Source organism: Corvus hawaiiensis, chromosome 25 (assembly GCF_020740725.1).
Source record: "Corvus hawaiiensis isolate bCorHaw1 chromosome 25, bCorHaw1.pri.cur, whole genome shotgun sequence".
NCBI classification, from domain to species: Eukaryota; Metazoa; Chordata; class Aves; order Passeriformes; family Corvidae; genus Corvus; species Corvus hawaiiensis.
Genome location: NC_063237.1, coordinates 1748071 through 1761508, shown reverse-complemented (window position 1 = coordinate 1761508; position 13438 = coordinate 1748071). Strand labels below are relative to the sequence as shown.

General features: G+C 51.3%; 1 protein-coding gene across 3 annotated transcripts in view; it reads right to left on the bottom strand.

Moving 5' to 3' along the window:
• Positions 1-13438, bottom strand: part of KIRREL3 (kirre like nephrin family adhesion molecule 3) — a 345138-nt gene that overhangs the window by 79486 nt on the left and 252214 nt on the right. The window lies entirely within an intron of this gene.

Below are 13438 nucleotides of genomic sequence, written 5' to 3'. Positions count from 1 at the left end.
CCAGCGGCTGGAGAATCACTTTCTCGTTTCTGTGCTGTCTCTCCAGTCAATAAATAAGAGGGAAATAAAGGATTTCAGAGAAAATAGAATGCAGTCAAAAGGTAAATTGTGGTCTTAAAAGCCCCTAAGAGACTGTCACCGACTTTGAAATGTTTCCTAGTTTGAGACCATTTCTTCCTGACTACATGGTTTCCGCTCCTTTATTTGCATCTCTGGGAGGTAATCTTTAAAACTGATTTTCCCCTGGTTGCATTTCATTGGCAAAGAAACTAAACAGGCTGCTGCATTACAGTAATAACATCAACACTGCAGCCACCTTCGCCTTAATTATTTCTCTGTCTTGCCAACAGAACCAGTTAAACGAGATTTATATTTGGGTGGGGAGGAGGGGGGTGAAGTGGCATGTGTGTGGATGGGTGAGATAACCTGGAAAAACCGATTTCTCCCTTGTTATGTGTCACCAGTAGTAAAAAAAAGGGTAAAATAATAATAAAAAATACACGAGGTAAAAGGTTTGGGCCATTTAAGTAATAATAATGTCAGCATTTCACCTGTCTCTTGCTTAATTGTTTCCTTCTCTCAGCTCTGCTACCTGAACCAGTTTAGATAAGATTTCAGCGTGGATAAAGAGGAAGAACCTGTATTCTCCGAAGCAGATAAGCTGCTTTTTCCAGTCAAAAGGAGGAGAATACGTCACTAAAGCTTTCCCGCTGCCTACTCCAGATTTATCAACAGCCTCTTAGCAGAAGTCTTGCCTCTAAAAGCTTGTGAAGTTTTGGAAAATACTACCAGATAAAAGAGAAGCGCTTGTAAAGACAAGAAAGAGGCTGGATGTGCAAAGGAGCTCAAGGTCACCCCAAAAAGCCCCAGGGAGGGGGAAATCTGTGTTCAAGGAGAGTCAAGAGGTTCTGTGAAGGTCTCCTTGCGCATGCAGGATGTCCAAGCTGCCTTCTGAGCTGTGCTTGAAAGTCAACTCCTTCCAGACCTTCCTGCTCTGTCCTTTTAGGTCTCCCTCGTTTCTAAGACATCCACATCCACCTTTGTCCATCCCCCAGGGGCTTTAGAACAGCGCTGACTTGCCAGGAAGAGAGCTTGATGGAACATGAACCCATAGAATCAGAGAACCCCAGAATGGTTTGGCTTGGAAGGGACCTTAAAGATCACCCTGTTCCAACCCCCTGCCATGGGCAGGGACACCTTCCACCAGACCAGGCTGCTCCAAGCCTCAAGCTCCAGAAAATCCCGCTGCCACTGTCCCTCCTATCCACCTTCACCACAAACACAGCTTTGATCGTCCATCTGGTTCTCTCTCATTACTGACATCACAGAGACCACAGAATCTCAGAATCCCAGACTGGTGTGGGTTGGGAGGAACCTTAAAACCCATCCTGGGCATGGCCAGGGACACCTTCCACCAGACCAAGTTGCTCCAAGCCCCATCCAACCTGGCCTTGGACACTTCCAGGGATGAGGCAGGCACAGCTTCTCTGGGCAATCCTCGCAAGGAAGAATCTCTTCCCAATATCCAACCCCGATCTCTCTCAGTTTGAAGCCATTCCCCCTTGGAGCCAGGGAGAGGAGTTGGGGACAGGGCTCCTGCAGGGCTGCGGGTCCAGCAGGCCGAGGGCCCCGGCGGGTTGGGATCCAGGCTCTGGATGCTGTGCCCGCTGCTCCCGCCGGCGCTTCCAGCCAAACCCTGCCAAGCCACGTGTTCTGCTGCTGCCGCCGCCGCAGATGGGCCTCGAGGGCCTGTGTGCAAACATTCCCCCACACCTCGAGGCTCCCGCGAAGCCGCGGCAGGCGGCTGGAACCCGTCCATCCGCAGGGAGGGCTGCGCTGAGCGGGAGCCGCTGCTGGCAGAGGATGAGACGCTCTTGGCTGCTCCGCACTGCACGACACCTCTGGTACTGCAGAGAAGCATTTTAAAAGGGAAAGAAGCAGCTCCCCGGTACAAAGCCAGGAGTTTTTCCTCTGCTTGTACTGCAGAGTTTACTTTTATTATACAATTTTCACCCTTCATGGCTCAGATGTTTTGCCTGCGTTTCATTGCTGACCCACAGGCCAATCCTCAAAGCAGTACTTGCTCAGGGTTTCACGTCTGTGTGGCTTTAAAGTTTTTTTTTTCTTAAAATAAATTCAGGGTGGGCAAAACAACTTTTCTTGATTTGTAACAGGCAGGGGAGGGATGATGCATTTTTGTGCTGGAAGAGCAGGGGATGAGGAGAGTGAACCTGAGCAACCTGGGATAGTGGGAAGTGTCCCTGCCCATGGCAGAAGGTTGGAAGGAGGTGGCCTTTAAGGTGCATCTCCAACCCAAACCATTGTGGGGTTCTGTGACTCTGTGGTGATCCCTGGGCTGTGATGGATGTGCAGGGCAGAGCAAAGCCCTCGCTGCAGGAAGGATGCTTGTCCCTGTGCACTGCCTGCCCTCAGCTGCTGACTCACAAGGGCTGAGCAACTTCCCCCAGGAATCACCTGCCATCTCTGTGCCCTCCTTATCGCCCCAAACCTGGAGTGAAGTGGCTGCTCCTGCTGCATCCAGCAGCGGGGCTGGATTTGGCCCCGTGGCTCTTCCCACAGAGCCACCCTGCTGCTGTTTTTGCTTCTGAGCTCCTCCAGCTCCCCTTCCCCGGCCTTGCCTTCCCACCCTGCCTCGTGCCTGATTATATTGGGTCTGCATGTGTAAGTACAGCCTCCTGCCATCCTAATCATCCAAAGTGGCTATTTGAATAACAGTTGTTGGTGCCTGTAGCTTCCTGTAATTTTCCAAAGGAAACAAATCCATGCAGACTGCAATTTTGCGCCTATGAATTTTGAATGAGTGTCTCTGAGAGCCTTGATTTCTCTCTGCCTTCCGTCTTCCCCTCCCCTTGCCTGCCTCCCAGGCCCAGCTGACCCAGAGGTTGCCACCAAAGGGGCAAGACTGAGTGGCTCCTTTCAGATGGAGGATTTTGGGCTGGGAAGGCTTCATGCCTCCTAGGACAGGCACCAAAGCACAGTGCCATGGGCAGAGCTGGCTGGGTTGCACCCAACGCAGGGGAACAGATCTGCTCCACAGCAGGACAAAGCAGAGCATGGGAGAAGCAGCATCATTTGAGCATCAGGTGTCAGGAGTTTTCCTTGTGTTGCTACCTCCAAAGTAATTTTGGGAGGTCCCTGACTACCCAGCTCTGATGGTACTCACACTTTGGAGCTGTTGCTGCTGGCCAAGCTTCTTCACCTTCTAGCCCAGAGCAGCTGGAGGACATTTCTCCTCCACAGCTGATCTTCCTTTTGGCGACTGTCCCTATTTATTGTGGAATCATGGAATGGTTTGGGTTGGAAAGGATCTTAAAGCTCATCTTGTTCCACTCCCATGCCATGGGCAGGGACACCTCCCACTGTCCCAGGCTGCTCCAGGCCCCATCCAGCCTGGTCTTGGACTCTTCCAGGGATCCAGGGGCAGCCCCAGCTGCTCTGGGCACCCTGTGCCAGGGCCTCAGCACCCTCCCAGGGAAAAAGTCCTTACCAATATCCAACCCAAACTTACTGTTTTATTTTAAAGCCATTATAACCTTTTCCCTCTCAAGTTTCCCCTCCTGTTCCTCGGCGTGCCATTTTATGACACTGAGGGTTCTCCTTTTTTATGACATTGTTGTTTTTAAAGTGTTTTTATCACCTGGTTTTATTACAAAATTACCCTACAGCACCCCAAGTGCCATAGGAGCGAGGAGGGAGAGGGGCTCTGGAAATGCAGCAACTCTTTCCTGAACAGCTTGCAGCTTTGCCAGGGAAGGGGCTGTGATTTGGTGATGGATGGAGTGCTTGTTATCCAGTATATTTTTATCCATACATATATAAAGCACTCTGTGATCCCGGTGGATACAAGGCACTATATAAATGTAAATCATTATCATTATCATTAAATACCTTCTGTATCTTTTAAACTTACCAGTTGGAATCAGATCCATACGGGGCAGCTGCTCTCTCTGGGTTTTGTTGGGGAACCAAATGTGAGAGCTGTGATTTTTGTCTTCGTTAGCAATTAAATGGGATCTCGTGAAAGACTCTTATTTTTCCGTCGTGATTTTTTCATGCTGCCACTGATTTGAAAGTCACTTCTCACCCACTAGGAGAAATCTCTGCAGAATTCCCTAGCAACAACCTGAATACGAAACAGCCACCTCGGGTGTGAGGATGCTCCCGGGATTATCTGAACCCACCACGGGCTGTCCGGCGCTCATCGCCATTAAGGACGAGGAGAGGATCCACGGGGTCACGGGGAGGAGAGTTCAGCTCCTCCATGATTTGTGGCTCAGTGGGGGTTACAGACACTTGTCTCCACAACTCTGCAGCGTTGCTGCTTGGCCGCTGCCCAACCCCGGCAATAAGTGACTGCACCAAGCTCCTGGATGCTCCTCTGTTGCAGGGACCATATCTGTGACCCCAAGGCCCCTGTTCCTGCCTCACCCTGCTCTTTTTTCCTGTTCTTCAAGGGAGGGATTTGAGCCTGAGGGATCTGAAGGATTTCACATGGAGGCTTTGGCACCACAGAAATGACCCCAGGCCAGGTGTGTTTCCATTGAGGCCACAGATGACCAGATTCCTTTCTGCCCACAGGACAAGCCAAGCAGGCAGCATCCTGGGAGCTCCTTCCCCGATTTTCCTCCCCTATTTTGTTGCTAAAGCCTGTCTTCCAGCAAAGCCACCCAGTGGCAGCTACTGACAGCTTCTCCCTGTGGGAATTTGTCTCCAGCTGCATTATCCTAGAGTCACAAAATCCTGGAATGGTTTGGGTTGGAAAGGACCTTAGAGATCATCTCATTCCACCCCCTGCCATGGACAGGGAAACCTTCCACCAGACCAGGTTGCTCCAAGCCCCATCCAACCTGGCCTTAAACCCCATGTTTGGGAGCAAAAGATAAAAGTGCACTTTTCAGTGGAAATTTTTTATCCTGCTACACTGGCATTTCCCAAAGGGAGGGGACTGATGCAGGGTCAAGCTACACTGAGAGTGTAGTGAAGGGCAGGTCCTGGCCCCAGAGACCAGGGATCAGTTGTTCTGAGCCCCCAAGGGACCATCATCAACAGTACTTCATTTCCCCTAGTCATGACAACCGAAGGGATGGAGTTGGAAATCTTGGATGTGTCACGGGTCTGAGCCCTGGCCTTTAAAGCCCACTAACCTGCAAGCAGTGGCTTGCAAAGGTTTTGCAATATTTAGTTAATAGAACAAGGTTTTATCCTGGTTCTCTATTTTTTTCCCCATTTTTTTCATTCTGTTTTCCCCAGTTGCTCATGAGCTGCAGCCTCCTGCTGCCCAGGGGAAATCTTCCATTTAGCTACATTTTCCTTTCTCATTTCATGGTGTAATGGGGATTCATCATATGTGTTAAATCCATAACTTGCCATGAATCCCTTGTCTCTCTCTGTGGAGGTCAGAGTTGAGTTTAAAGGAACCCGATATTGTGGCTTTGTGGCTGCCCCTGGGGGAGAGCACCAGCCTAATTCCCCAGAGCAGGAGGAGGCTGGAGAGTCCTGGGTGGGTCATCCAATGCCATGCTCATGCTTTCCACCTCTCTTTGTCACCTGAAGGGGCAAATTTGAGCACACCAGGCACCTTTAATGTCAAAAAAAGAGTAATAGCCCCTTCCAGAGGGTCATTTGTCCATCCTGGCATGTGAGAAATATCCCGAGGCAGGAGAGGTTATTCTCCTGCTAATTACCAAGGACGCCCACAGGTCAGTCATTAAGACACAACTACCCAGTTTTACAACCCCGTTGGAGCCCAAAGGAATGAATGCCACAGCTCCAAACCCATCCCAGTCCTCCTGCTGGATGGGAAGCTGGCATCCATCACCCTGACAGGGGCCTCCAAAGCAAGCGGCAGCCGGGGCACACCGTGATGGATGTGTCACAGAGAGATCCATCACGGGGTTCCCAACCCTTCCTCCACCACACGCTGGGAGATGCTGCCTGAGCTGGGAACTGGGAGATGCTGGGAGCTGTGCTGGGAGGCCTGAACCATCCAATGGATGGCAGAGACGCTCAGGCACAGTGGGGGCAAGGCTGGGCAACACTTCACAGAGCAGGGAAATGCAAGACAAGTGGAAAGGGCTGGCCAAGCTCTTGGAACCAGGAAACCACATTCCTGCAGGCTGGGCACGGGCAGAGAGCTGGGATCCCTTCAGGCAGCCTCTCCCAAAGCGGCTCCTCCGCTGTCGCGGCTGGTGCTGCCCTGCCGAGCCGCCGGTTCATTTGTCACCCGGGCGATCGATGGCAGAGCGGGGGCTGTCGCTCAGGTGATGTCACGCTCCGAGAGCCTCGTTCTTCTCTGCCAGCTGACAAGGGGAGAGGGAGTCGATACTTGTGTCAGGTCACTAACAACCCACCGAGCTCCCGGCGCTGCGAACGGCATCGCATCCGTGTGCGCAGCTGGGAGAGGCACAAAAGGGGCTGCTGCGAGCACAGATGCAGATGCAGAGGAGCGCGGGCAGGATGCAGATGGGGGAGTTGGGTCTTGATTGGCAAGAGGGAGAATCGTGAGTGGGAGTGAAAGCAAAGCGAGGTTTGCACGTGCGGGGGGTTCTGGCTGGTGCAGAACGAGAGGTGTCAGCGATTCAAAAGCGTGTGAAGCAAAATAATGTGCGCGGTCCACAGGCATCCCAGGGAGCTGGAGCCGCTGGGTGCAGCAGAGGGGAAGGCTGGTGTGATGTGGAGGGAGCTGCTGGCTCCCAGATGGCTTGTGCAGACCGGGGGAATTGCAGTGGGGTCATGCCCAGAGCAGGAGCGGCTGCAGACACAGGCATGAGTGATGAGCACAGCAGGACAGAGGGGTCCTGACACGCAGCACCCCCACATCATTTCACAGCACCCTCATGGCCATCACAGCCTGGAGTAACTGGGGGCCAGGGCAGTGGCAGAGCCAGGAGGAGGGGCTGGGAAGAGAGGAGGGGATGACTAAGAATCAGGAAGGGTTTTTATCAGCCCTCTGTGCTTTGCATCAATCAGGTCAGCCCAGCCCAGCAGACTCTCCAGAGAGAAGCCAAATGCTTCATGTTCGATAAAGCCACGGGTCAGAACCACGATGCCCTCCCCACATCGAGACAAGGAATCACAGATCGGTGCAGGAACACCAACATTAATCATTTCTATCCGTGTCTCTTCCTATTTACTCTGTGGTACTTCAGTGTGCAGGCAGGAATGCTGCTGTGGCTCTGAGGGCTTGGGGAAGGGAAGCTTTGATGGGAGAGGCAGCATCAGCCAACCCCAGGGCCCAAGGGCTTTAAGAAAACACAAAGCCTGTAAGAACTGTGTGAGCCCATAACTCTGGAGCGGGGTTTGAGGGAGCAGAGGAAGCACCTGCTTAGTGCTGGCCTGGCCCTGCTGAACTTCCCTCGATGTGATTGAAAACCAGCCCCTGCTCAGATACAGCCCTGGCCTGTGGGGAGGGACATGGACCTGTCAGGGTGGGCCCAGAGGAGGCCATGGAGATGCTCTGAGGGCTGGAGCCCCTCTGCCATGGAGCCAGGCTGGGAGAGCTGGGGGTGCTCACCTGGAGAAGAGAAGGCTCCAGGGAGAGCTCAGAGCCCCTTGCAGGGCCTAAAGGGGCTCCAGGGAGAGCTCAGAGCCCCTTGCAGGGCCTAAAGGGGCTCCAGGAGAGCTGGAGAGGGATTTTGGAGAAGGGATGGAGTGACAGGACACAGGGAATGGCTTCCCACTGCCAGAGGGTAGGGCTGGATGGGATATTGGGAAGAAATCCTTTCCTGTGAGGGTGGGGAGGCCCTGGCACAGGTTGCCCAGAGCAGCTGTGGTTGCCTCCATATTCCTGGAAGTGTCCAAGGCCAGGTTGGATGGGGCTTGGAGCAAGCTGGGATAGGGGAAGGTTGTTCCTGGAGCAGAGAAACAGAGCTAAAGGATCTTTAATATCCCTTCCAAGCCAAAGCATTCCATGGTTCTATGATATGTATCATTTTTAATGTCTGTAAGGTGAAACAAATCCCTTCCTCAGCTTTCTTCTCCCCGTATCTGTATGATTGCAAAGTCATTATTCCTTGCTGTGACCCTGGCAGAGCCCGAGGTGGGTGGGTGAGTCCCACGGAGAGTTTCATCCTGGCACCCACCACCAGCCCAAATGTGCTTACGGGGGATGTAAGGATGCCATTTTGCTTGTCTGCTTCAAAGTAAGGAAAACAGAGCTGATGCAGATGCTGCCTTCTCTTCTCCTTCACCTCTTCCTCCTCCTCTTCACAGACAAGTGCAAACCCCTCCAGAATGGGGGAAGCAGCACTTCCCAACACCCTGGTGAAGCCCACCTTGGGAGCAGCCATCTCAAGACACAGGTTTTTAGCACACAGTCCCTCTCTGTGGTCCGTTTTCCAGCTCTACACTGCTCGAGGCAGAGGCTGCCTTTCACCTCTGAGCCCCCGGGTTTGCCTGGCAGGAATGGTCAATCCCATGGAGAAGCCTTCCCACCCCAGAGCCACACAGGAATGTGAGGGAGGAAACCCGGCCACCCTCTGCTATCAAAAGGAGCAGGCTCAGAGAGCTGTAAACTTAAGCTGCTCAGACATGACATCAAATATTTAGGTTATTTGGGATTTGTGTTCGATTGTTTGATGTTTCTGTTTCATTCCCAGTAGAGCCAGTTGCTGTTTTGCCACTGAAAATATTCCCAGCAGAAAATGCAGCCTTGTGAAGACCCAAAGTTGTTCAAGGAGAAGAGACTGTCTGGAAGAAAATGATCGCATTTTCATCACTTCTTTTTTTTTTTGTTTTGTTCTGAATTGACATCCCAGCACTACATGCTCTGAATTTTGCACTCAGAGAATTGAATTCCCTTAAAAAGTGTGGAAAAAGGGTTCCAAGCTGAACTGTTTCTGGATTTGAAACATCACCTCATCACGTTTTCTCCTTGCAGCTCAGCATTACAAACAAATGTTGAGAAAGGGCCTTAGCCAGGACATAACCTCTTTATTTCCTGATCAAACTCCACCAAAGAGCTGGAAAGCTGGGAAATGCAGATGTCTCAAGCTGCCAACCATCGTTTTGGTAATGGAAATGCTTACTCTGCTCTGCAGGGGAGGACTGGAAAGACTTGGCAAGAAAGGGGATTGGAATAAAATAAAAAATGAAATAAAAAGAGGAAAATGGCTGTGATTGAATGTGGATGCACTTGACACCCCTGTGACCCTCCTCCTGTCCCTGCCTTGTGCCATTGTAAGAGAGACAGGAGCTCTCACTTCAAATTAACTTAATCTGTTGAGTTAAATAATTCATGTTGATTTAAGAAAGCTTTATTCCTAATGGGACACATGTGAAGACAGAGTTAATATTAGAAGAGGCTGTGGTGGGGAGGAGAGAGGGAATTAGACTATAAAAGGTGAAGGTACAAGTTAATTGCCTATCAATTATTCACCTTAAGCCTCTGGAAGTAGCTCCCCTGCCTCCCTCTTCACACCCTCATATTCTCCTTTCCTGGCTGTGGCCAAGTTCCCACTGGCACCTCTGGGGCCAACCTTTTCCCTGTGCCAGGCAAGTGGCACCTGGGAGCTTCCCGGGACAGCTGGGCTGGAGGTGCCACATCTCCCACTGGGGACGACAGACCAGGACAGGCTCGGGATGCTCCTGCCAAGGTGCCATGAAGGAGAGGAGCCATCCAGCTTCCCAACATCTCGTCCTCCATCTGCCTCCTTGTCCTGGTTCCTCCTTCCTCCAGGCACGGCAGGTCCTGGCCACAGCAGGCCGAGGTGTCACTGCAGGCCGAGGTGTCACCCCAGGCCGAGGTGTCACTGCAGGCCGAGGTGTCACCGCAGGCCGAGGTGTCACCCCAGGCCGAGGTGTCACTCCAGGCCGAGGTGTCACAGCAGGCCATGGTGCCACTGCAGGCCGAGGTGTCACCGCAGGCCGAGGGGTCACTGCAGGCCATGGTGTCACTGCAGGCAGAGGTGTCACCGCAGGCCATGGTGTCACCGCAGGCCGAGGTGTCACTGCAGGCCGAGGGGTCACTGCAGGCAGAGGTGTCACTGCAGGCCATGGTGCCACCGCAGGCCATGGTGCCACTGCAGGCCGAGGTGTCACCGCAGGCCGAGGTGTCACCCCAGGCCATGGTGTCACTCCAGGCCATGGTGTCACTGCAGGCCGAGGTGTCACCCCAGGCCAAGGTGTCACCCCAGGCCATGGTGTCACTCCAGGCCATGGTGTCACTGCGCCGTGGCCACGTCGGCATCACGAACTGGGGTTCCCATCTCCCTCCCCACTCCCTCCCGGGCAAGCCAAAGCTCTCTTCAAAGTTTCTCCTCGCTCGGCTGCCTCCGAGATCTGGGAACTCAACACTAATTAACGTGTCTGCAAATCCCAGCTCGGCTGCCAGGGCCTCAAATTCCTTCACGGTCCCGCGAGTGCAGAAGGATCCACGAGCGAGCCCTCTGGCTCCTGAAGCTACACGGCTGGCAGATGCATATTTTAACAACACACATCTGTTGGCAATATAATCTCTTGTATTTGCCCTCCCTGCTCCGAGCTTTGATGGAAGACCGGAGGGAACTCTCCAGTGGTTACAGCCAAAGTGTTTGCTTTGCAATTTCGCTCGATTGCTGCCTGATTTTATTTTTAAATTTCTCCAAGTCCTAATCAGGCTCTTACTTTATTTAATTAATACCCTGGCTTAGTTAAATAGATCATAAATTAAGCAGCCCTGCCATTAGAGATGTACCAGGTAGCAAATAGCCCTCCAGTGGCTTCCCAGATCCTGCCTGGCTTGGGCTCCCCTGCCAAACTTCCTTGACATCCTTTGCTTGCAGAAAATCTGGATGCCTCCATATGTCCCAAATCCCATCCCATCAGATTTATCAACCTTCCCTGCTTGGGGCACATATCCTGAGATTGGGAAGTGACTCCTTCCCCAGACAGTTTGGGCAATGACAGGAGGGAAGGTGAGGGAGACCTGGAGAAGGGGAACCCTCCAGCTTTGGGATGCATTAACCACATTTCCCAGCAATATTTGTCCCTGGAACTTCATGAAGAAAAGATTTTCCCTGATGCTGATGACATTAATAGGCTCGTCTGTTTGAGTGTTTGGACTTCCAAGGCTATGGAATGATCTGTTCCACTACATTTAACCATGTAGATTTGAAAACAATGTGACAAACCCTTAAATATTTAATTAAAATATGGTGTAGCTCTGCATCTGAGCAGGGAAGTAGGAGGCATCAGCCCCATGAAGCTGTTGTCAGACATGAATGACAGCAGCTGGAGCCTGAATCGGGAGGCATTAGGGGATTTCTTGATACCAAGGAAGTGGAAAAGCTGGCAAGGACAGACAAGGCACCACCAACCCATACAAAAAGCCAAGAAGAGTTATTTTTCCAGAGACGAGGCTGGGGCTGATAGAGCAGGATAGAGTTCCCCAGAACTGCCTCTAACACCCAGCTGGCTGAAGAGCCCTTGATTCACTGGGAAACCAGCAGCAGATGTGGGGCTCCCAGCCACCAGAGCCCCCCAGCCACCAGAACCTCTCAGCTTTGCCTCACAGGACACCCCATCCCAAAGGAACAGCGTGAGCTGCTGATCACCAACCACCTCCAAAGGTGGGATCATCACTCTTACCTCCCCAACCAGCCTGAAATGTCATAGAATCACACAATTTCCTGAGCTGGAAGGGACCCACAAGGATCACTGAGTCCATGGACACTCCAACAATCCCACCCTGCGCCTGAGAGCATTGCCCAAACGCTCCTGGAGCTCCGGCAGCCTTGGGGTTGTGACCCCATTTCCCTCTCAGAACATCTGCATAAATAACCCTAAAGTGAAAGATGAGCTGCCAGTGGGCTCCAAACCCACGTTTTCTCATTGATTTGGCCTAAATTGAACACACTGTAACTTTAATTTTCTTAAAAGGAAAACACTCTGCAAATAGAAGTTGCTGAACATCTTAGGTAAATGTACCAATTAGCAACTGCCATGTATATCCACATAAACATTAACTACCATCTATTCAACACATTCCATAACCCCTAAGATAATAACGATTTCCTTTTGATCCATAAAAACATCTCTCTGCTCAATCAACGCTTCGCAGCAGCTCTGACGTACGCCCTGGGACTAAATTAGTTTTGAAATCTTTAGCTCTAATTAAATAGCATTATTTCTTTTGTCTGGCTCCAGCAACTTATTCTGCTTTCACAACAGAAGGAGGGAGCCCAGGCAAAGGAGGGGTAGTCGGTGAGCAAGACAAAGTTCCTCTTTCCTATTCATTTCCAGGATTATTTCACGTATGGGCACATGTCAGAGCTCTGAGCTGCTGCCAAGGGTTGGTTGAGCAGAAGGAGGAATCAAAGGAAAATCATCATTATGGTCGGGGTCAGGGAAGGAAGGGGTGGCAGCTGGGAAAGTTTGGGGGTAGGGAACGTTGTAGGGTTGTGGAGGGAGGAAAACAAACGCAGGGGAAATTGCAAACCAGGAATTTGAACTCATTTTCACAGTGCAGACTCCGGTGAGGTGCACCTTCAACCAGAGCTGGTACCTTAATTCACTTCTTTTGGCTGCTTAAAACTAATCAATGTTGATCTGACTAAAAGTACTGAAATTCTTGATTTGGATCTTTTTAAAAGGTTTTTTTTTTTTCTCCTGAGAAACTAACCAGGAATAAAAACAACATGGAAAAAAAGAAATCCAATCTTCAATTTAAACAAGCTTAAATATGCAAATGGTTTCACTCTGAGGGTTGAATAATCAGGATGGATCTGGGACCAGCAATACAGACTGGGTTTTGTCCAAGCTTTTCAAGAAAAATACCATTTTCATTAAGTTTTCGGAAGCCACGTCCATGCCGGGAAGCCTTGCTGACGTGCCTGCCTTTTCCCAGCACTCCTGAGGGGAGAGCCCTCCCTCCCTGCCAGTGCTCCCCAGCATCTCCCACACAAAAAGGTCCGTCACATGATTTTGGGAGCCACTTCCAGTTTGCAATCCCAGGCAATATCCTCCTGTGCTGCTCGTGGGAAAGATTAATTACTGAGAAACTCAGGGTGATAAAATATTAGTATGTAGGTAGTTTAAAAATACTGCAATAGTGTGAAACCAGCCTTTCCTCAAGGGGTGGAGTCGTCCCGGTCCTGTAGGCAGGGTAACGCGTAAGTGATGACACTGACACTCATTATATCCTTAAATTTATGGAGAATCTCTTGAACTGAGGCATAAATCCATAGAGCTGAAGTGCCAAACCCTCGGTGCCTGTGTTACTCCTCCTAGAACTGCCGTACTCCACCCCAGAACTGCAGCTTCCCCGAGCAGCTTCCTTTGCTCCTGTTCTCGGGATTGAGTGAGATCCACTGCTCTCACACATTCATTCCCACTCCTCTCAATCCAGCAGCAAAACATTTTGTCAAAAGCCACTCAGTGTGACCATGAAGGCAGTGAAACCCCCCAGAAATACCCTACGGTGTGTGAGGAGCCGGGACTC